We start from the raw sequence: 25,084 nt of genomic DNA on the forward strand, positions 1-25,084 counted from the left end.
GCCCCTAGCCGCGTACGTTTCTCGCGAGCTCGCCTCGAAAATTAGCCACCCGGTACATGGCGCGCTGCTACGACGGGCCCGTGATACTTCAGGCTTTTTCGGTGCACCGTAATTTTTCTCGGGTTCTCTCTTTTTGCCTTTCCCTGCTGTTTCTCTCTCTCTCTCTCTCGGCTCGGTCCGACCGATATCAGGCTGCTGGACAAAATCTTCTCCGCGGCGGCGCGGCGATAAAACGCCGCAGAATGAACACGTATTCTTGCGAGATATAAACTGGTACGTGGTTCGTGTTAATGGCGTTTCGGCCGCGGAATACGAACGTGTTCCTTCGGTTTTTGCCGGTCGACCTTGGAATCCGGCGAACCAGGAATTTTACGATATTTTTATGGAAGATTTACGCGCAACCGCGAACTTTTATCGCCGCGGAATTCTCGCGCAGGTAGGAACGGGGTAAGTGAGAATGAGGAAGTGAGTATAATGGCCTTTATAGCGGGGCGCATCCACGCGGACGATCGCGCCGCAGCCGCAGCACTCGCTCTTTTAACCGGTCCTGCGCTCGAGAGACAGCGCGAGCCAGCGCGAGCCGGCTCTCGCGATTATAATAACCGCCACGACTACGAGAAAAATAATCACGCTGATAATTATCAGGCATCCGTCGTTCGGCTACGATACGATGCCAATTAATCGAGCCTGGCCCGCAGCAAATTCGTGGAGGTTTACGAGCACGTTAAATTCTTCACGACCCGAAACGAGAAGTGGGCTCTCACCTCTCTTCTCCTCTCCTTTACTCTCTCGATCGCTCGACGCCCGGTAGTTCGAGTTGGTCTAACCGAGCCAGTATCGTAATCGGGGTTATGGTACCATGTAATACTTCGGGGACTGGTCTATCGCCTAGCGAAAAATGCGGAACGCATTTCTTCTTTCCCGTCTTGAAATACTCTGCATTGTCGTCTAACCATCGACTGCCCCTTCTCCTATTCGTCCACTTGCTTTGCAATTGTTTATTAGACATATACTGCACACAAGTTTCGACGCTTTACCTGCCGTGACCCTACCGATCGATTTTCCGATAACTGCGTGTCACATCCAGACTGCGGATCTTTATGCAATTTCTAAATTTCATAGATTGCTTTATAAGAGATCAAACATTTCTTTAATAATTCCTGCAATTTCTGCCGTACAAATTTCTAGAAAGAATCTGAAACCAGTACATCGCGTCTTGTCCATTTTATTTTGGAAGGAAACCCCAAAGACTCGAATATGAGTCATCGGGTGCGAATGCTTTAAGTCATCGTTGGAAATGATTCGACGTAGCTATGTACCAATATTATCAAGATCCGAAAAATTATACTTCGGTATAATTCTAGGCCGGTGTTATTAACTTTAATATTCGCCTCGATTAAATACGGCATAAAACTTCTGCACACAATCGCACGGCAAACGATCGTTCTAAGGAGGACAAACGATCGCGTTCGTCGCGACATCAACGTAAGAGCAAACGTCTCCTCGTACGAAACGGGACACCGTGTATATACCGGACGGTCATCGTTACGGTAGCGCGTAATACTTTACGGTTCGGCGTATGTATTATCGCGGAATCGCAGGACAAGCGCAATTTTTGCATGGAAAATGCTGCTACGGTACTTTCAGCCTCGCCGTTTGCTCGCGGCATGCGGCGCGCGGTGCGCAGCGCACGAATCTAGGCTAGGCCTACGAGCGACACGGTCATCGACCACCCTTCGTTCTTTCGTTTCCTTCGTTTTTCTCTTTTTCAAAGACGGAGAAAGCGACGCGCTGCCTCTCCGCATCCTGCTAATTGAATTATGACAGGATCGAAGAGTCGATTGATTTCTAATCCGACGAACTCCTATGCGTCGACGATCCAACCCTGACACAATTGACACCTCTAATTTATCATTTCTTTGGGCAATGTTGTTTCCTGTTAACCGACGGACCTTTCCTAAATGACCATTTCCATTTCCTGCACAATTTACTCCAAAGCTTCTATAATTAGTAGACTGCGGATCTTTATGTAAGATAAAAACTGTCTGCATTTCTTCTGTAATGGTTTTAATCGATTGAAAAGTATGCACAGCCATTCTTAAGTTCCTTCAATCTTTTTGCCATTTAAAATTCGACCTCCCCCATTTCGTCATAAATGCATCAAATCCGCAGTCCGATGATTAGAATTTTCTATGCATTTGTAGAACCGTATATCGTAACAAAAATGATAACATTTCTCTTTCTGTTCTGAAACAAAATTACTGTCTGAAATCTTTGCCAAAATCTGACTGCATGTTATATTAAGAAGACGATCGAAAAAACTTTCTATCGATTGTTTGGGTGGAGGATGGAGGATCGAGGGAGGAGGAATCAAGGGCACCGTCGTAAAAAATCGTTGGACCGTGCGCCGATGATCGTCGAGAAGGATCGACTTGCCCAGTCGCTTCAATCTTCATCTTTCCCGATCACGGAAACGTACGACCGGCGACGACGACCCCATCGGCGAGTGGCCCGTTTGAAAAGTGCAACGACCGTTCCAATAAATCGACCGCCCCCGTCCCCCACCCCGAAATGATTACATACACGCGAATGCGAGTTCGCAATGACCGTGGCTACGAGCCGCGGTCTGCGGATCCCGTTATGTCACATTGGTAGGCACCTGCAGGCGTCATTATCCTCTCCCACGGCGTGCCATTCTCAAAATCGAAAACCGCTTAAGCCCGTAACTCGGCAATCATCGATTCTCCGCCGCGTCCTTTCCAATTATTTCCAAAAATTATTCTAAAACTACTCTAAACGCCCATTTGCATCGTCAGCAAAAATGACAATGCCTTCATCACCAATTTGTTCTCTTCTCTTAGCAATAGGCTTTACGGAGCACTAAAAATTACCATTTTCATGTGTCTGTTTTGTACCGAAGGACAAAAATTTACAAGGTAAATAAATCAAAATTTTATAATCGAGACGGGTACCGCAAATCTACTGTCAAACAGAAAAATTTCGGAATGTGGAGAAAAGAATTTCACACTTCAGTAAGTTGTAGTGATAGTAAAGACTGCAATGTACCGTCTAAGAGAACAACGCGCTGCGGCGATAGCAACCAGGATGAAAACAGCGGGTGCACACGCGCTAACGATGCAAATGGGTTAACGGCCATTCCTTCCGTTCCTCCCGTACTCATCGAGGAAAGAATTTCATCTTGCGAGCATCCGATTCCCGTTTAGAAAAAAAAACCAGAGGATGATAAAAGAAACACCATCCTCCCACGATCTTCTTTTTCGCTTTCCTTCGCGACTCCCATTCTCGAGAAAAAACGTAGCGGTTTCAGTTAAAGAGGGGAAAAAAACGGATACTCGCGTTCTCTCCATGTGTTCCCGAGGGATCGCGATCCGAGATTTTCGAAGGGGCTAGCGTGGAGGGAGTGGGGCCAACGGTGCACCGTTATGTCATATTAGGAAATACGCGCGTTTAACGGTGTTTCTCCATAGGCGATTCGCTCTCCGCCTCAATCGTTCACCGTGTATTCGACAATGGCCACGAAAACAAATTTTTCCGTTCCTGATAAACGTTCGTTCAACCGTCGGCGCTTCTTGCATTCTTTCACGCTTGACGGGGCCGTCGATCGAATATTTTCAGTGTTCGTTCTCGAACATTCCTCGACCCCTTGGGATCGAGTCAAACTACTAAACTAAAGTCAAATTCGAAAATGTACGAATACAAATGATAAAAATTTTCGTCGTCGAATGGTAGCGCAAGGGGTTAAAGATCTCCGAGTGATCGAGGCGACGATACACGGCTCGGCGGTGTTGCCTTTACCGTTCCCTTTCTTTCTCCAGGCTTTGACTTTGGTTCTGGTACCGTTAGGAGCACGGGGGCCCTCGAACAGCGCGAGCAAACACTTTCTGTATTCGACGAGCACATTCTATGACGTAACCCGCGCACCTAAGGGCCTCGACCGTTCGAACAACATCCTGTTCCTGCTGTCGCGCCGTTCGACCGTCCCTCGAAGTCTCTTTAACCGATTCGAAGAACCTTGGACCCCCTACGTCTGCTGGTATCGCGTTTCCTAGACCGAAACTACCCTTCCGCACTTACAGACTTCAACGAACATTCTCCGCCAACGAAAGTTACGAGCGGAACTTTCCCCGTAGTTTACGCCGTTTCCTATTGGAACCGTGTCAGGTCGTCCGAGTGTTTTCCGGAACACCGTAGAAAATTCTCGATCTGTTCCGCGACGATTGTCGGGATCGTTCGAGTACGGAGACGACGATATGACGATCTCGAGTGGACAGGTGTCCGTACACGCGGGTCTGATCTCTCACTCACCTTTAGATGTGTCCCTGGAAGCCAGCCGGCGAATCCTGTCACCACCACGACAAACCAACCGTCAAAGTTCACAAGCAACAGTCACTGACATATCTTCAACCCCCGACAGTGTCGAGTCGCGAGCACGCGCGGCAGCTTCGTTGATTCGTCGAGGAGGTCGAACGGATTCAGTGTCATCGAACGAATGGGGCTGGAAAACGATCGAGTTCCAAGCGAGCTCCCGGGGGCACTGAACGTCGCTTCCTGTTGGCGCGTGTCTCGAACGAGGAACCTCGCGGGGAACGAGCGAGCAAGAAATTTCCCTGAGCCTCGAGTCGAGAGCGTGTTGTGTCGGATCCCGGCGCGGCAAGGCACGTCACCGGGAACAACGTGTCGCACTCCGCTCGATCCTGGGTTCTCGATCGCGGTCTCGGTTCCTGGTGGTAGTTGAACGATGTGTCGCAGGGTTGGTTGATCGGTCCCCGATCTGTAGTTTTGTCTCTCGCGAATCCTTGATGCTCTTGGCAAAAGCGGAAGGGAAACGAGAAGCGCGGTTATCGGTTCCGATCGGTATCGCGCGCGTAGGTCCTCTAACTCGTCTGTTTCGGAGGACTGGCTCGTCCTTGACGTACGGTCGTGTACACCGTGCGAAGCCGCGTGGTTCGAACTGACGAGCACGGCGGGTAAGGTGAGTCTAGGTGTCTCGTTGTGTATGGGCCGCGGTGTGCGCGCGTGTACGCACCAACGTAACCGCGGTACACCGTGGGCGCGTTAGTGTGCGTTGCCGGGAGGACTGGTGGAGGGCGCGAGGAAGGAAGAGGAGGCCCCGGCCTGCTCCTCCGCGCGGCTCGACTCGGCTCGGCTCGGCTCGGCCCTCTCGGTCCTCTCGGCGAGCTACGAGCTTCTTTTTCTCTTCCCCTCGATTCGATTCTCTTCTTTTCTCTTGTCTTCCCTCGTCTCTACTCTCTTCTCTCGTCTTCTTCTTCTCCTACTTCTCCTGCTCCTGCTCCTCTCTTCTCCTCTGGCGTCGTTCTCCAGGGGCCCCCTACTCTCCGTTCTCTCTGTCCGTTTCCGCGGCGAGCACGGAGCGTGTTCGACACACGGCGAGAACCCCGAGGAGAGACGGTCCTTCCTCTTGATCCCTCGACAAGTTCCCTCTTCGTCCGGCCTGGACTCTTTTCCTCGTTCTCTCCTTTCTCTCCTTTCTTTCGCTCCCTGTCGGATTCTCTCGGACTGACGCGCGCGCGATCCGCGATCCTCCAGCGACGTTACGACGCGAGCACAGAAGACGATGTTGTTGCGAGCAGAGACGGCTACGTTTCGTTCTCGTTCGCTCGCTCTTCTCTTCTCGGCTCGGCTCTGTTCAGCTTGGTTCGGTGTGTTCAGTCTCTGTTCGGTGTGTTCGGTTCAGTATTCCCCATCGACAGAAGCAACGGTACTCTTCCCCACCCCCTACGGCTCGCTCGACTTCGAGTTCTCCTCGACGAGAAGGCTACCGCCTCCTCCACCACCTCATCCTCCTCCACCTCCTCTTCCTCGCCCTCCTTCCGCTTTTGCTTCTCCTCCTCTTTCTCGCTCCTTCTTCTTGTACGTCTACAACTCGATTGCTCCTCCTCACTATGTCTCTCTCTCTCTCTCTGTCCGTCCAACGGAACCTAACCCCGGGCCTTCTCCTCGTGTCCCTTTCCCTCGACAACAGGCTTCCTCCGGCCTCCCTGTTTTGCTCTCTGTTTTTCTTGGGACTACACGCGCTCGCTTCTTCTTCCGTCTCCCTCCTCGACCGCTCGCCACCGTGTCTTCCGCGCTCCTCTGGTTACTGACCTCCGAAAATACGAGTCGAAGGACCCAGCCGTTTGTAGACCCCTCCGAGCCGGGGATCTAGCCCGCGCCGTCCCCTCGAGTTCACCGTACCGCCGTCTTCTTCCTTCTCCTTCTCCTCCTCCGCCTCTTCTTCTTCTTCTTCTTCTTCTTCTTCCTCTATTTCTCCTCTTTCACTTTTCATTTGGTTTCCCGACCTTCCAACGCGGAAAGCCAGGAAATTCTCTTCCTCTTCTTTCGCTTTCCAAACAAACCCCCGGGGTTTCAACGTGATAATTAAAAATGTCTTCCTCCTCCTCTTCTTCTTCTTTCACTATTCATTCCCAACGCGAAAATTCAAGAAATTTTCTTCCTCCTCCTCTTTCACTTTTTACCACGTTGATTGCCGAACAACTCCGAAGAATCCCACGAAATCAATGGAATTTTCTTTGACCTCTCTCGGCCAAATGACCGATCCCAAATATTTTATTTTATAATTATTGCAATCATGAAGATATCCTTTCCCACTCAAACTCGTATGATAATAAAAATGGTACAAGGTTTGAGTAAAAACTTGTTAGTTTCGTACACCATTACAATCGCAACAAACTGGAGTGACCTAGACATTTATTTTCTCTCGTAATATGTTCGATACGTTGAAAATAATGTAAAAGTATTTTTAAATTCCTTGAATATTTTGAATGTTATAAATTACACCTACTCATGTTGCGTCATAAATGTATAAAATCCGCTGTCTACTTATAATGCTGGGATAGCTGTATTCTTAAATTTTTATTGTTAAAATTAGTTGTCACTACGAACATATCTACCTGTCACCCACGAATGATCTACGCGGCAGTGAACCTGTTAATTGATTTCTCGATGTCCCAGCATCCTCCTCGGCATCAGTCGAACCATGAATCGACCGGTGCAAAAAGAGGAGAATTTTGCCAGCTAACGCAACGGCCGCGGCGGCAAGTAATTATATAATTTTAATCGGCGCGCCGTTTTTCTGCGGGCCGGCCGTGCCGCTTCCGCGTTTCTTGCATCTGGTTACTGACCTTCGGAAATCCGAGCTATTGGCCGGCACTCGATTTCTTTTCGTGCTTCTTCGGGCTCTCGTTCTTAACGGCCGAGAAGCGACGACGGGGAATCTGGTGTTGGTGGCGACGGAAAAACTCGAGGATCGATTTCGCGTCTTCCTTTCCACGATGATTATCGTCGGGCGAGGAGTCGCTACCGTTAGCGGCCGAGAAGGCGATCTTGCTGGTACCGAGAGTGTAACCATTAACGCGAGCTTTCGATCGACACCCGCAAAATATTTACGTCGCCTCGAACCTTCCACCGGCAGTTCCGTTCCTTCGTTCTACCTACCTGTCTTCAGCGTAAAAGCATGCATATAAACGTTCCGAGCAACTAAATCATTTCTCGCTTCGGGAGGAGAGAGTCTGACGAAATTTATTCACCATGTATTTTCGGAACCGCATTCTCATTTTACTTTACATTTCGTTGTCGAAGCGTTCGATTGATACTTTTCTATCCAATGATTTTCCCTGATAAGAGTGACAGTGATTGAAATCATCCATTTTCTGTCCAATGATTTTCCCTAATAAGAGTGCCAAAGATGATTGAAATCATTCATTTTCGTTACAGTTATTACAGTACTTTCTAAACTGTACTTTTACACGGCAACGTAATGAATGGTACATCTACAAACAAGGTCATTCAAGGGTGAATTATTTCACGCATCGTTGAGCCTAACGTTGATCCCCTCGTTGGGTTCAAGATAAATGACTAATGTATGAAATTGCTTGCCAGAGGTCCAGGAGGAAGGCATCGCCATTTAGTTTCTTTTGACGCATTTATATACGTAACGCCAGTTAAAATACCACTAAAAGTATGCTTAAAATAATTGACGAACGGCTGTTACAAATGGAATCTAAAATTGCCACCTGAAATATCCTCGAAACAATCCGCCTTCCGAGTATTGAAGATTGGTATTCCGGAGGACTAGAATTTTCTCGTAGCTCCGGAGCGTTTCGGAGAGAACGGTAGCCGGCGAGCGGGTTGAGCGCCGCGAAACGAGGTGAGATAATTAATTAAAATAATGTAACGCCAGGAGGAGCGCGTCGAAGACGGTGCGCGGCGAAGGGATTGGCGCGTAGCGAGCGTTCACCGTGAACCGGCTGTTGCGGGCGTTAAAGTCTCCGAGATCTCCGAGCTATGTGGCGCGCACACGAGGCTCTCTCGGGCCGCTGCTGTCGATTTATCGCGCCTTGAGCGGTTGCGTAAGAGGTCCTTGGTCGAATAATACACAGTCAAGGCGAGTCTCGCCAATGTCCCCTCGGACGCGTGCGAATCGTAAATTTGAAAGTCGATCGAAAGTAACGCGGCCCGGCAACCTTGGCGAGTCTCTCTGCGAACGAATTTTATTTTCCGTGGCGGATCGCGTTCGTTCCCGGGGTCGAATCCGGGGGGGGGGGGCTCGCGAGAATCGAGATACGAGCAAAGGGACGTGCGACCGCTTCTTTTGCATAATGTCGCGCGTCCACACTCGGTCGAGCGTATCCCATCGAATTACCGATTTTTCCACTTCGGCAAACGATCTTTGAATTCGAACGTGTAAGGTGTCTCGAGGAGGGGCCGAGGGACGAAGACGGAGGAGGAGGGGGAGGATCGTTCCGCGTCGAGATAAGTCAACGCGTTGAAACGTACTGCGTCGTTAGGGCCGCGTTGCGAGATCGTCGATCAAGATATTCGATCCCGCGAACGTGCACGCGGGGAATCTGCGATCGTGTTTTCCCCGGCCGCTGGGGCGCTTATCGTAAATTCCGATGGTAATATTTTTCGTGGGAAAAACTGGGAGAGGAGCCGCGTGTCCAAGCGACGAGGAAAGGGAAACTGGATTCCGCGAGCGAGCGCGACGCGAAAAAGCGAGAAACGCGACGGAAAATCGGAACGTTCTCGGATTTGCTGTTCGCGGATAAAGCCTACTAGACGAGGAAACGAATTGATCGAGACGCGAGCTAGAGACGGACGCGGAGGACGAGGAGGAGAACGATCGGTTGAGCCGCTGAGCCTCGCGGAGCGGGTAACCGGAACGGAACGGAGCGGAGCCGAGCGTTCGCGAGTGGTTACTGACCTCTAGCATCGAGCACTCTTACGCTTGCACTACTTAGGCTCCGGCTCGTCGTTACCGAGCCCGCGAGCTCGCCTTCTCTCGCGCGATCACGCTAAATCGCCACTTTTCTCGGCGTAGCTTCGACGTTCTAGCATTACGGCGTTACAGCGTTACCTTTACCTTCACCTTGCGCCTGCTGCCTATCCGCCTACCTCCTAACGTCTCCCACCCCTCCGTCGCCGCTTCCGCTCACCGAGACGACGGAAGGCCAATAGCGTGTTTCGCGTGTCTACCGGAAGTGCATACTGCAATCTGTGTCATAGACAGCCGGAGCGGCGTTCAGAGAACTCGCTTCTTGCTTCCTTTCGTCTGCGACGCCCCCACCAACCCCTCCTCTCGATCCGCTCACCCCGCCCCACGGTACTTTCCTATTTTTAATTGAAACGCGCGTTAATCATCCTTCCACTCTCCGCCTCCGCTCCGAGAGCTTTATTTATTATTTATTTATTTATGTATTCGTTTCCGGCGAGATCGCATTTTTGCGCTGCAAACGGTGCACAGTCTCTAAGCGCGGGCGTGCAGCGCTGTAATCGACGCATCCGCAGAGCGTCGGGACGAATTACGTCATTATTAGGAACAAAACAAAGCTTCCTTTTCCGTTTGAGATAACCTTTGCGTCTTCGGGAACATCTAGAATCGATGCTGATCAACCTTAACCCCTCGTCGAACGTTCCTTTTCATCCACTGATCTATTGGAAGTCATAGTGAGTTCAGGGATCTTACGACTAGAATAGGCACAATTTCAAATATGACAATTAGAAACGTCAATGTACTATTTTCAATATGTTTAACTTAGTTTTTATTCAGTAGTAAGTTTCATTAGTAGATAACTCTTCTGTTAAACTGTTCCAATGTTTTATGAAGGAGGAACGTTGGAGGAACATTTCATATATAATACATTTGAACAATGAATCCGAGCCATGAAAAATTGCCGGCACCGAACGTGTTGAACAATTAAGGTACAAGTTGGTTACATCCATTGGCTTTTCGCGGAAAATAACCGCGAAATCGAAAAGGAGATGACCGAGAAGCGAGACTCGACGGTTGTTGCTTGTCCGCGCGATAAACTTTCGAACGGAGTTCTCGAGCTCGAAAATCACGTTCGCGGAATCGGTAGAAAAATCACAACGGCGATTTCCCCGTGGCTCGGCTCGGCCGTCTACTTTTGATCGCGACGGCGGCGCGGCGGGAGCTGAGAGAAGCGCTAAGTATGACACGACCGGCGCGAGAGATGTCCGCGGCGAGTTCGTTAACCCCTGAAAATACTCTCTTGCGTCGTGGTTGCGTGCTTGGTGCACCGAGAGATGCACTAGTTTACTTCTTTCCGTGTCGTGGAGGTGGTTTTGCCGAGCGACGACGAGCCAGACCCGAAGCCAAAGTCGGAGCGGAGGCATCTACACCTAGATACTACGTGCAGCGTACCTGACGACACCAGCAGACTTCGCCGGTACTTCGCCATTAGAAACTTCACCTACATCTCGGCCGATCGCGAAAGGTCTCTGCCTCGCGGCCAACGATCGACCGAACCGTGATCGAGCGAATAAAATCATACTTTACGGTACAGCGGAACCGCTTCGGCGCCGATTTTTCCATTCCCACCTTGGAATCTTCTCGCGATCCCTTCAGCAGTTTCTCATCGATTTGCTACATTCCCTTCAGAATATTCTCCTTGTTTCCTTCAGAAATTTCTGCACCGATCTTCGCTTGATCTCAACATTTCGGGATGATTGTTTCCCTAAAAAGCTTAATACCCACGTCGGACTTAAACCCGACCGTAGTAAGCTGATGCCCCACCGCTGAACCTACACAGGTGTCTCGCACGCGAAGATGCTATCATCTGGGCTACTAGATACGTCGACAAAATCAAAGTATCTAAAAAACAAAGACCCATTCTAAAGAAACCCAAAAGGGTCTTCTTATACTACATGTGACGACTACCCCTTTGCCTGCTGCTTGCCTAAAACTTTAGTGGGCCAACCATTGCGCGACAGTAACGAATTGCGAATATGTATCTATAAATAAGAAAACAGAAAATCAATTTTGAATATAATAATTAGACTGCAGATCTTTATGCAAAATAAAAATATTCTGCATTGTGGGAAGTAGGAATAAAATAAAAATGATGTCATTCCTTGATGATTTTGTTACATTAAAGGTAACGTTACAGCGTCCTTTTTCTCTAATCTCTTACTGTTTTATATTTCATCCAATCAATTTCTTGGTAAATACATAAAGATCCACAGTCTAATAGTAATTAATAAGCTTTTAGTTCAAGTTTGGTAAACATTGGTTGTGCCAATGTAGTATTATCATGCGTGAATTTCTCGTTAGTTAACCAACTATAATAATTGTAGGCTCTATGTTGGGGATTTGTACACAAAATCACCAATCATATCGCAACCGTTGGCCAACCATAAATGCTACTAGGGTTTACAGTCGCTTAGAACATTTTTGAGGAAGCAAGAGGGAGGAACGCGGGAGAAACTCCGCCGTAAATCGGACTCGCCCTGTTCGCGAGAGTCGAGCGGCTAATTAGTCGAAAAACGAAACTCCCGTGCACCCGTCAGGCTGCATAATACTTATCGATGAACGAGAGTTCGCCCGGTCCGCAGGAATTCCTGTATCGCGGCAGGACGAACGTTCGAGTTCGAGAGGCGAGAAAGAAAGTATTCCTCTTGATTCCGAGCCGTTAGGTGGAAAAGCTACTTCACCTACATTGCGAAGACGCGTCTCGTTTCCCCGCGACGAGTAATTACGGTCGGCAGACGTCGACGCTCCCGGCCGCGCGAGATAAGAACGGCTGGTGATTAGCGTGATTAGATGGACAGACCCAGAGATTTGCGGCGGACTCGCGTGTCTACGGGGCGTTCGATGCCTTCCATCCTAAGACCATAGCCAGCACCATGGATGTTTCCATGGGACCTCGTTTCCTGGAACACGCTCCGTTCCGGCTTCCGTTTCGATGCCTCTGTTACATCGATGGGAGCTATCGTTTCGAGTTCGTACAGCCTGTACCCTAGTAGCATTTATGGTTAGAATTTTGTTGCTACTTCGTTGCAGTATTGGTTGCAGTATTAGAAATGTCGCCGCTTTATGCAGGTGGGCCAACGATCATGGTAAACGACGCACAGTGGGCGAGAAACTGATCTTTTTGGACAAAAATCTGCCGACAACTCAGTTTTTCATCGATTCAATTGGTATTTTTTTTTAAATGTTCGTTAAGGACTATACTTTGATGACGTGCTGCGCGAAAATCGTTAACTGTCACAAGAAATCAAGAATCCTTATCTAGAAAACCCAATAACTCCGATACTTCATCCGCCCATACCAAAAATTTGCATGAACTATTATAAATATTAATGATTAATTTATTCGTGCTCCTCCCATATCTTCTGCGCGTAACTCCTAATGCGAAAGTTTTAAGAGTAAAAAAAAGTAAAAATTCGACTTCGCTCCCGTAGAACCAAGGTCCAACAACCTGCGAGGTCCTTGAACGGCGAATAGAAGACTTCGTCCTTGAAACGTTCCCGTGCCTAGCTGCTCAGCAATTTCGTCAGCTCGACCTTCCTCGTCCAAAGTCGGCGCGCGCTCGTGAATTCACGGTGGTGCTCGCCAGGCTTGCGAGTTCTTCTGTCGCAATTCGTTCGAGTCTTCAGCCGTTCCTCCTTCTTTTAATTCGGCTGGTATGTCTATGAAACACCGAACAGAATTTTTATTCGTTTAGTTACCCGTTGAACCAACGATAGTGTCATTTAATAAACTGCGGATTGTATGCATTTTTTACGAAAATGGGTAGCCACGATTTAAAACTGTGGAAATGTTAAAAGATTTCAAGAGTATCCATTCTTTACAACTTATTAACATGATTGAAGCAAGAAGAAAATGTTGATGTTGTTCCAGTGTGTTGCAATTGGTTTGAACATACTTTCCACGAGTATCCATTATTTACAACTTATTAAAATGATTGAAGGAAGAACGAAACGTTGATGTTGTTCCTCTGTGTTGCAATTGATTTGAACATACTTTCCACGAGTATCCATTATTTACAACTTATTAAAATGATTGGAGGAAGAACGAAACGCTGATGTTGTTCCTGTGTGTTGCAATTGGTTTGAACACTCTTATTTTGTACAGAGGTTCACAGTCTAGTCATTAATATTCATTTGAATGCCGGCGAGCTCAGCTAGCAATAATATTATTACATCACATTTTGAACGGAATGTCAGTGTACTGGAGGAATGCGTTCCGCAGTACTGTAATTAGACAGTGTATTTATTTAGGGCAAAGTACTAAGAACAAAACCTCATCGAAGATGGTTCTCTTCGCCTAATGGGCCAAAGGAGGAAGCGCCTACTGGTCCCGATGAGTCCTAAATATCCAGGGCTCATTGAGGATGTGACGCAGAGAAAATTACGATATCCAGTAAAGGGTCGAGTCCACGGAGATACAGTTTCGAAAAATAGTTGGCCGCGTATCTGGCCTAGGCATTGTCTAGGACGCATTCTGATGAGGCCTCTGTCGGGGTCCGTAGAATTCCGGTTGTCCCGAGACAGGTCTCGAAAGAAAGGGAAAAATGCGTCGGACTGGAACGGTTCGCGTTGCTCGAAGGGCGACCGGGGTTGAGCGCGCGGTAACGTTACTTCTCCCGTGGCAGCCAGTTGTTCGTTTTCATTTGGGGTCCAGAAATCCGAGCGGTACGTCCCTGACGGTCGCAATGTCTGGCTAGGCTAGGCACGGGAGTACTGTTAGCTTTGGGGCCCGAGCGAAGCCGAGAGCCCTGAGCCGGCCCCGCTCGAGAGCCAGAACGAGTAACACACGACGAGGAATAATAGAACGAGAGAAGGCCCGACGAAGAGGAACGAGAACACCGAGAGAAGAACAGCACGAAGAAAAAGAGGAAAGAAAGGGAGGAGAACGCGGTATAAAATGCGGCTCTAGCCGGATAAAACTAAAAAAGTATTTGTAAACACGTGCATTTTCGGGTCTTCGGTTTATCACCTACAACAACGTGTAAAAGTTTCCTAGGCGAGAATGAACGATGGGTTACGAAAGTAGAGGCTTTAAGCTTCGTAATGAGTCCAGGTTTATTGCAGTACTATTTCTTTTTTTAACGAAGTTGTCACAGTTTAAACATTGGTGATTCGGTGAATATATTTTGGATCCACTGTAGAAACGAGTAGAATGCGAGTGACGGACAGGGACAAAATAAGCCTAATTTTGCGCAACTGGCATATTAGATGTGGGACGGGGGGCCTTGAGGAATCGTACGTTGAGCTATAATGTAACACCGAGTCGGAAACATCGAGGTTCGTCCTCGGTCGGTGTCGACGCTCGCTCGTTCATCGTCCTCGCTCGCCTCGAGACCGCTCAGAAGTGAAGTGGCACACAATGCGTAAGAGTATTTTCAGGGGTCGACGACCGCTCTGCTTCCTCGAGGCTGTCCCTAGCGATGGCTTCGACCGCGAACCGAACGGTATCGACTCTCCTCTCGAGAAACCGCGCGAATGTGGCTGCTCTCGGAGCCGGACCGAGTCCTCCCGGGCCATCCAACGGGATTTTTTTCGCCGGCCCGAAGGCTCCGCTTCTTCCGCGGTTATTTTTGCCGATTTTCGGCCCGCGATTCACCAACGAACCCGTCAAGGATGCCCGACAACATCGAGTCGCGACATATTTACCGGATTCCTCGGGCTCGTGCGTTTTCCTCGAACGGAATCACCAAATGTCGGCGATCCTCCCGTCACTGTTCTCCTCCGCAAGCGATTCCTACCCTCTCCTCCCTTTCTCCGTGATCTCCTCGACCCTGAAACCTTTGCGAGCCGATCGCTCGCTCCTTTGTCCTTCCACCTTTTTTGCCGGCTCGTGCCCCGTTGGTCGTCTCAATTCGCGTCACTGGAAACTCGTTGCCGGCTCGTCGAACGCCGCGCCGCTGCGTTGGGTCAATGAATTTGATTCGTGTGTCCAAGAATCCCCGACGCGTTATCTACCGAGCATTAAAACTGACTGGAATGTTTCACCTAATAAAACAGATTCTATGCGATTTTGAGTAGAATCACGCAATTCCCATGAAAGCACCTTCGTAACCTTGATATTTATAAGATTAAAAATCTGGAAGCGGTCAGTCGAAAAGCAAAAAAGCCACCACATGAAGATCCCCCTTTCTTTTTGCGTTTTGCCCAACCGGTACCTCCGCATTGTATGCAGAACTCTCGCGTGATTAACAGGAACTATAATCACTCGACGCTAAACGCCGCGTGCAAACCATGAGTAGAGACAAAATCGGTCAAAATCTCGCACTTGTTTACAACTCTGATTGCTCGCTATTCAAATCACTTCTGTCTTTATTTATAATTCGAGATAGCGATGATAGATCCAATTACACATAGTACAGGGAAATGTATGATAACAGCGGAGTTCCTGCGTTCATGGCAAAACATGCGTTGGTGTAATTCAGAATACAGTATTTTATCGATAATTGTCCCCAACACGGGTCTGCTCAGGGACAATTATCCGCCAGGGATACTATTCCTTGACTTTTGCCGAACGTAGAAAAGGACAGTGGAGATCGAGAGGCCTTTCACGCCGAGAAGTGTAAACATAACTAATTCAATGACAAAACTTCTTTACTTTTCATTATTTATTGGTGAGACTTTAATCAACATATTCGTGGCATTTTTCTGATGAAAATGATACCAATTATGATATAATTCCAATTATATTTGCTTGTGTAATGAACGATGAAAGTTTTCGACGCAAAGAAGGACAGAGTATGGGAAAGAAAGAGACCCGGAGAGTCGCAGCGCGCCGGCACAGTTCAAAGAACCTCCCATACGTTGTTCTTCCTTGTAAATATTCTTATATTCATTGTAAATATTATCCGAATTGTATCATATTTGGTATCATTTTCATTTAAAAAATGCCACGAATATGTTGGTCAAAATCCCATTAAAAAATAATGAAGAATACAAAAGTTTTGTTATTGGATTAGTGTGGTCTCACCGATATACCCGAGCCGTATGATGTCATACTTCTCGGCGATCTTCTTGGCCCCTCAAGGGGGTACACCCCGCAGGGTAGTTCTGGGACAATTATCGATACAATGCTGTAGTTAGAAGACTGAATCTTTTAATCTAAATCTCTGGAGGCTTGCGCTGGGCGACGTATTATGCCAGCGACATCGCTATTCTGTACTGGGCCCGATACGTGACTTTTTTTAGTTTGGCTACGTCGGCGTTGGGCCTGTGTTTCGATAATACGCCTAAAATCGTCGTCTCTAGGGCTCAGCGCGGCGGGTGCTTGGAGCTACAACATGTCTGGTTTCCTGGTGGCTGGAAAACCTCAAGGTTTGGTCGCCACATGTGCGGCCTTGGCGTATCCTTGGGCCCGCTTCAAGCACCTAGATTTTAGTTCCCCCCACTCGGCGAAAAAGTAGGGATGAAACCCTGTAGAGGTAGGGAGTAGGGATGGGATCAAGTTTAATATGTACTCACGAATCCAAGTCAATTTCAATAACCAAGTTTCATTTCATGGGTTTCGATTACTACTTAAAAGCAATAATGTTTCAATGATTATTAGACTGCGGATGTTTATGCAAAATAGAAAATGTTTGCATTGACTGCAGGACACAGAAGCCGAATAAATATTCGATTCTTCTTTTAATTATCCTATCGAGCTGAAATTAATACACTGATGTCCTTAAATCTTCTTAATTCGTCCACTGCTTTACATTGACCGTGTCCATTTTCAAAATGATTATATTTGAAAAGTTTTATACAAATATGTTATACAAACTTATACAAATATGTTATACATTTTATACAAACTGATACCGAACCTCGGAATGAGTACTTACAAGTTTCGAAAAGATACATACTTATAATTACTTCGATGTTGAAAGGAATCAAATCTTTCGCAAGTAGTACTCGAATCTTGGAAATCAGAACTGCATGGTAGGTTTTAAGCACTTTCTTGATTAAATTCGTCACTATTTACAGAATAATACTTCCGATAGATTATGAAATTATAGTTATACATGTGTTATATATGTTTCAAAGTTTTTGATCGCGGGCCGCGTGTTTGACATGCCTGCTGTAGAATATATTCCCACTAAAATGCAGTGCAGAACGAAGCAAATGGTCTGAATGAAAAGTCAAGCAAAAGCGGCACGGAACGTGTTAAAGGAGCTTTTAAATACTATGTCTTGTAGTTGATCCGACAAAGACCCGCTGTCTAACGATAGCATCACGCTGGAAAACCCATGGACGGCACGTGTCTTCTTCGATTCCCTCAAATCTCTAGCAGAACTACGTCTTCACCCACGAGAAAGAGCACAGCGAGGCGTCGTTCGGTTCTATTATCCAGGACCGAGGCTTTTTTCGCGTGGAGGGTTCAACGTTCGAGGTTAAACGGCCGACCCTGAAACTTCCAACCTGTCGAATTCGTAGCCGTGGCCAGCTCGTGACTAAGCCTCCGTTTATCTCGAATCTACGATCGTTGGATCGTCAAACTGTTTCGTAATTCACCAGCAAGGCACCGCGATCCGGCTCCATGATGCAGATCGAAATTTTCAACCACGATAAATCAGGGAAAGGCAATTGCTCTCGCTTAGCGACTTCGTAAATCGGCGACCGGTGCAACGGAAACTCCGCTGACCCAGAATAGCGTCCGCGATCGCGAACGTTCTTCGACGCGCGAGAAAATTCGCGGGAAGAAAGAACGTTCTTATTTTGATCAGCATCGTCGGGTCGACTGCAACGCAGAAAAATTAAACAGAAGATTCACAAACTCTCTCGGGAGAGTTGCAAAAGCTTGTTTCTTAGGTGGTTGCCTCGAACCGTTTTCTTTTTATTGAAGCGTTTGTAGGTTCGAAATTTAATTAGCTGTGCAGAAGTGTTCACAAAGCCTTGCTGATTGGTTGAACACTTGGATCGACTTGGTCAAATAGTTGTAAGGAGTTGGAGGTACAAAAATATTGACGAGCTTGAATGTTGGGGTTAGCAATTATCGTTCGAACGTTAAGAGGTAACTGTAGATTTCTTTAAAGATTTGGTTGGTCTCTTTCGTCGTCCAAGGTATAGGTAAAAACGAAGCTGCTCTTCCATAGTTAATACGTTATTCTATATTATTATTATTAAAAAATGGGTCAGCACAATTTAAAACAGTGGACGCATTAAAAAGATTTAAACAAATCATCGTATTGGTTTCAGCTTAATCAGATAATTAAAAGAAGAAAGTCTTGCAATCAATGAAAACATTTTTTATTTCGCATAAGGATCCACAGTCCAATCGTGACGATTGTTGCGTTCGCTGTACCACTTCGTTAGCACGTCTTGTGTTCGGTCGCTTCGGAGTCAAAGGGTTAATCTACCAAAAGAAGGAGTACATTTTCATTTAACAGTATTCAAAGCAGAGAACATCGCGGTATCAGTGCATGTTCATGTTTAAAAGTTCTTTTAATGGTATCAACACTAAACCTACCGAGCCTTAAAAATAGCTGATACATGTTCCCTTATAAAACTGACCAGATTGATTCTATTTAGATTTATTGTTTCAATAATTGTAAAATAAATAATCAGGAACCGGTCATTTTGACCGACGGTGATACGTTTAGTGTTAATAACAAAGGATGAATTATTAAAGTGTAAAACCTAATTATTAAGGAAAGAGGTTTTGGCAGAAAAGCGTAAGAAATATCGGTCCCGATTGCCTTGAACAATTCAGAACAGAAACCTGCAGCCTAGCCAGTGATTTCTCAAGATCCATCGATTGCTGGTCGACAGACAATCAGTGTAACAAACTAGTCGCACCAAGTATATTCGCTTAATTGAAACCCTTCGTGCAGTTTTTTGACGATTTTCACCGCAGTGCGATGGTGAGAAAACCGCCAGGGAGTGGAAGACCGATGCTTAATGGGTCGTGTGAAAATGAATTAGCGCGGCGAGTGTTCCGGCACGGTTTCTGGATGAGAACGGGAGCGAGTAGGAACGGTTCGCGAATCGCGTTGCACGGCGCGGCGCGAACGATTCCGCTTTGAAAAGGGAATTCTCCCGTGACACATTCGTTTTTATCGAGCCGGCCGGCACGGCCGCGAATCTCTGCAGAGGTTTCTGGGCATATACGGAAAGTCGGCGAGTCGGCGAGTCGTATGCTGCTCTGTATACGAGGCATTGACCCAGCTGTGCCGGGTTTCGTCGCACCTCGCCACGCTCCTATGGAATCGCGCCCGCTTCTCTCTTCTCTCCCCCTCTTTCTATCTTTCTTTCTCTGATCTTGCTCTTCCTCTTCAGCTCCCGATTTCCGCCTCTGCGGCGCAGGTGTCCGTACCTGTTCCTCCCGGCGTAAACAAATCTGCGTCTAACGGGCCCCGAAAACGTTTCGATAGCGTTCCGCTCGGCGAATACAGGACAACGTAAGAGCCGATCTTACGTAATCGCCGATTTCGGCGCGACCGCTTGCGGTACCAGGCCGGAATTCGTCGGTCCCCCCGTCCGGCCAGGCCCAACGCGAGAAAGTCCCGAAGAAATGGAGTTTTCTGGAGAATTCTGGCCCCCGCTCGGTGCCATTCAACCGAGAGTCACAGATCCAACTCTCAAACACGACATAACTTTATCCTTTAAGGTTTGAATGGGTTGATGAAGCTAATTTTGGAACATCAACGCAATTTTCTTCGAATTTCAATTTCCACAGCTTAAAGTACACTCTTTAAACTTGGATTTGACGTAACAAAACTCCCATAAAAACATACCAACAAATTCGTTCGTTCTAAAAATGGTCCCAAACTTGGAACCAACCATGGACATCGAGTAACAGATAACAACCGATTCTCTCAGTGACCCGCTAACTCGGCACACCTAGTACAACAAACCGGTGGACATTTGCAAATTTAATTTTGCTAATCTTCTTTTCGGAAAATCTTGAAAATGCATTGCTCGTAACGGACCTGCAAAATGTTGCGCAATGTTTCGTCCAACTTATCGCCGCGAGATCTCGGATTTTTGCTGCAAGGTGTTGAATTTTTGCAGAAATTCTATTCAGAGAAATAACGGTGCTCTTTTTCTGCGAGTCCGAAGTCGAGCATAGCGTAGCCCGAGTCGAAGCCACTGTTAATATTGCTAGTGGAATAGTAAACTCGACGAAGCTTGTCATCGGGCGCTGAAAGCTGCCACCTAACCCAAACCCCTTTGGCGAGCAGAGGGTTAATCCATTCTCGATTCTCCGAAGCCAGACGCTTGTCTGTTCGCGAACGTCGTTCTCAAGTTCGGTTGTGTTATTACATATGAACGAGGACCCGGCAGAGTAAGAGGATGACGTCAGAAGATGTTACGCGTTTTCGGCGAGTCATCGCTCGACATATCGATGGAAGGAGGACCGGTTGCTTTGTCGAGGACGATCGATTCGAAGCCCTATCGTCTAAATCAGGCGCGGGAATAGATTGCCCCATGGGTCGTTGTCCTTGCTCGTCAAACCGAACTGGCTACTCAGGATTGCGCTTAGAAGAGACTATTCGCTCCTAGTTTGTTGTGGGAACCCTCAGTTGAAAGAATCAGTCGTTAATCCTTATCTCATATTTTCCCTTCGACTGTCAATTGACAGCATCTCGGATTTTCGGTCTTGGTTGCCTGTTTAGGGTGCAGGGGCCTTATGCAACTTTACATTGACAATTCTTCAAGGTAGTGTAAGAACATATCAAGAAGAACTATTAGTTCAGTCAATGAATGCTCATAAGGGGGGTGTAGAGGGAAATGCAAGGAACACAATTAACTTTGGGACTTTGTTTGGAATAGTTAAGAGATAAACATACTAAAAGTCCCTATTCCAAGGAGATGAACGGACTGCAGGGGGCACGTAGAAGGTCCCCTTTTCCGCTTATATCTCGAAAACTATGCCTCCTAGCGATAAGACCATTCTATACAAAATTAAAGCTGACAGAATGTGCCATAAGATTGACTGCATTCAGTTTTTCGCTATATCGCACAGTTTCCGTTTTTTGCCTTATTTGACTAGCTCACTCTTCAGCACAATTAGTGAACTTTGAGCGCGGATATCTCGGAAACTATGCGAGATAGCGAAAAACTGAATCCAATCTATCTTGTAGCACATTTTGTCAGCTTTAATTTTGTATGGAATGGTCTTATCGCTAGGACGCATAGTTTCCGAGATATAAGCGGAAAACCGAAAAAGGGTAACTAGTACGGAAAAAGACCCAAAGTTAAAAATTGTGTTCCTTCCATTTCCCTCTACAACTGTTTGTTGATATCGTACAGTCGTCGTCACAATTGTCCACAATTGCCCCTACACTAGGTATCTAGCCTTCCGCAACGATGATCGGAGCCTTCTTGCAATATCGAACGATCGGCCAAACGTTTCAATTCGTAAATTCAATTACGTCGGCTGAAGTCTACGTGCACCATGATCGTTCCTAATACTCAGGACCAATCACGGACTGTGCCAACTGCCAAGCTCCGAACGATAGACAGTCTGTTCCGTCCCTTTGGCGCGATTTGCCCTAAGCGTCGCTCCCGGGGGCAATCGGTGGCTCTCTCAGGGCACGAAGCTCCGGTTGCTCGGTGCCTGGCCTAAATGAACAGGATCCTGGTCGCGTCTTTTCCACGGGATAGCGCTCAAAGTCGCGGAAATCGCTGGAGACTGCAATTTCCTCGCTCGGTCGATCGGATGGATCGATCGTCGCCGAGACGCGTCCGTTGACCGCAGGTGCGTCCGCGGATTCGATTCGAGAGGATCGCGGGCTCGGCGCCGGTGCATTCTCGTCGTCTTCGTACGCGCCGGTTGGCCTCTTCGATCGGTGTACAGAAGCTCGAGGGTGTGTGTGTGTGTGTATGTGTGCGAAACGCACGCGCGCGCGCGGACTTAGTTGGGAACGAGGAAGACCTAGTTCGAAGGTAGAACGCTTGCAACGGCACTAGGTCACGCATCGCAGTTCCTGAACGGAGCGAGCGTTCGTCTACGTGCGCTTCTGCGTATACGTGCCGGGGTGTGCGTGTGCGTGCACGGTTGTGCATGTGCATCGAGCACCGGGCACCGCGTACGCGGCACGCATATTCGATCGGGAGAGCACGACGATGGTCGCCGCGCTGGCACGACGACGTGTTCGCTCGACGCCTTCCTCCTCGCGATCGAACTCGTGAAATTTCGAACGTTCGAGATTTCGATTGTACTCGCGCTTCCGCGAGACACGCCGGTCTGGTTGACGAGTTTCTGCGCTCTGTTCCGAAATAATGGCAATCTGTAGATCTTTACGCAAAGCAGGGCTTCGGAGTTGGAGTCGTGGAGTCGGAGCCGGATTAAGAAATAGCTATACAATCGACCCCCGGAGTCGGAGTCAGAGTCGGAAAATATATGTCGACGCCGACTCCAACTCTGACTCTTTTGTTTATAAATCATTAATAGATTTATGTATACAATTGCTAATATTCGATCTACAGTACAGACGTATTGTATATGTATATACCTCGGTGCTATATAGAGAAGAAACAGTTAAAGTTATGGTTAGTTCACTGCCAAAAAGAGAAAAGACAGCCGTAAAAGCAACAAGTGTCTCGTGTCTCTATGAAATATTAGAGATTATATTAATTTTCGAAAATGGAAACTTTATCTTTAGTATTTCTCGAACTGATACGTATTTTCTAACTATTTCCTGAAAATGAGAAAGTAACAGTCGTGTTGTGTTGTATCAGAGTTATCTGTTCCACATTCTTGGACTTTAATACTTTAATACAAATATTTAAACTATTTATGCAGTTTTATTACAACTCTTAATTATTTTGAGTATATATTTTTTCAAGTTGGAGAGTCGGAGTCGGAGTCGGAGTCGGAGATAAAAAAAGAGATGGATTGGAGTCGGAGTCGGAGTTATGAATTTTGTCTACCGACTCCGAAGCCCTGACGCAGAGTACAATAGAAATCTTACGCACCAATCCCGGGAAACAGGCTCCTTCGCTGTCCGGAAAGTTCGCACGCGAATTCGTCGATGCTCAAATGAAATCGCAGAAATAAAATCTGATCTTCAATGGTAATAGCCTTTATAGACGTAAAACGAATAAGAATTTAATATTCTAGTATTTTTTGAACATTTTTTCAGAAGCCATAAATTAATGAAGATCCGCAGTCTAGTAATTAGTATCTTCAACTCCGTGTGCAGAAAGGTAGATTTATTTGGCGAGCAGCGACTACATCGCGAAAACGAAACGCTTTGGCAAAGGCCGACTATCGTTCCTCGCCGAGCGAAACGGAATACATCGTTTCGATTAATTACCTGGTTAATTACGATCGGCCGAGCATCCAGGCTGGAAACGTTGCCCAGTTAACCGGTCAAAGACGGTTATCGATTACGAATCGCCGCGCGCTCGCACGCGGATTTGAAAGTTCCTTTCGTTTACTCGAGCACGAGCTGTCCTCGGAGCTGCATCCAACTTCCGTAGTTCGGTGGCGATAACGATAACGGTCCCCGAGGTGGGTTCCATCCATTCTTCACGAACCTTCTAGTAGGGCTTTCGATCTTTCCCCACCATCGAGTCCCTAGAGCTCTGTGAAGACATACTGTAGATTGTAGATTATCGCTGTGTAGGTTCGCCCATTGCTGACAGGACTAACGGTAACGCAGCGACATTTCGACCGGATCGTGTTTAGGAAACTTTTCCACTCGCCCGTCAACGAAAGTAGTGGGCCCGGGCCCCGGCCCGTTTCAGTCCGACCGAACGGGAGAGTGAATTTCGTCACCCGAACCCACCGAGTCGCATTTACATCGAAAAGATGCGCGCCGTGAACCGCTTCTCGAAGCGAAGGTGATGCCGTGTTGGTCGATCAATGTCCTCTATTGTGTACGTATTTCAACGTGTCTGAATGTGACCGCCGCGAAAGAGTCATCGTTTTGTTTTATTGCGAAACGCCGACTTGGCACTTACGAGAAAAATTTTATAAAAAAAATTAAACCGACTCCGAGAAAACGCACTAAAAAGTATGAAATAATATCCATTTCATTTATCTGTGTACACACGAACTTAAATACAACGCAATCTTTTCGGAGGCGGCGCAAAATTGAAAATTTTCCAAATGACAGATGTTGCTGATTATGATTTCATTGGAATATGATGGACTTGTCAAAATCAGTAGGTGGGAAGAAAATATACATTAATATGTGAAATCATGTAGAAAAATTTAAGTATTTTCTTAATTTCCAGTGTCGAAAATTCTCAATTTTGCGCCGCCTCCGAAAAGATTGTATGGTATTTAAGTTCGTGTGTATTCACATACATTAAATGGAAATTATTTCATACTTTTTACTGCATTTTTTTTGTAAAGTTTTTTTATTTCACACTTTTTAGTGGAACGAGCAGAATTTGTAGAACACCGTTCGATGGTTTTTCGGTCTTATTGGTTATTTGCAATAAAAATTCCGTCCTGATTAGTTCCATCCATCTCGGAGTAATCGGTGAACATACATGAAATTAATAATTCATTTTTCGCAAATTTTTATTTGCGATATTTTACGATTTTTCGTAAGGAATGCAAAAATGCAAAATTTCTTTTTCACGGGACCATCCCGGGGACATACTCTTCAAGATCCATCTCGGCGTAATCGGTGAACATACATAGAAAAAAGAAGCGAAAAAAGGCACATACTTTTTTGAAGTCGGTTAAAAACTGCTTTAGAGGCCTGCGTTATTAAAAATATTTGTCGTATTTAAGCAGGTAGATTCGTTTCTAGGATGTTCTTCAGTAAACAAAAGCGCTAGATAGAAGATCAATCTCAGCCTGGGATACACTTGAACCCTATGCACAGAAAGA

The 25,084-nt window shown here is 46.9% G+C and overlaps 2 protein-coding genes across 2 annotated transcripts in view; one reads left to right on the forward strand and one right to left on the reverse strand.

Moving 5' to 3' along the window:
• Blimp-1 (PR domain zinc finger protein 1) overlaps nucleotides 1-4,960 on the reverse strand; it is a 37,930-nt gene extending 32,970 nt beyond the window's left edge. Inside the window, exon 1 of the mRNA XM_076425374.1 lies at nucleotides 4,327-4,960. The gene's annotated coding sequence lies outside the window, so the exon portion shown is untranslated. The remainder of the gene's footprint in view (nucleotides 1-4,326) is intronic.
• Nucleotides 1-25,084, forward strand: part of LOC143209588 (protein FAM76A) — a 78,117-nt gene that overhangs the window by 38,619 nt on the left and 14,414 nt on the right. The gene's annotated exons all lie outside the window — the stretch shown is intronic.

This window comes from Lasioglossum baleicum, chromosome 6 (genome assembly GCF_051020765.1).
Source record: "Lasioglossum baleicum chromosome 6, iyLasBale1, whole genome shotgun sequence".
NCBI lineage: Eukaryota > Metazoa > Arthropoda > Insecta > Hymenoptera > Halictidae > Lasioglossum > Lasioglossum baleicum.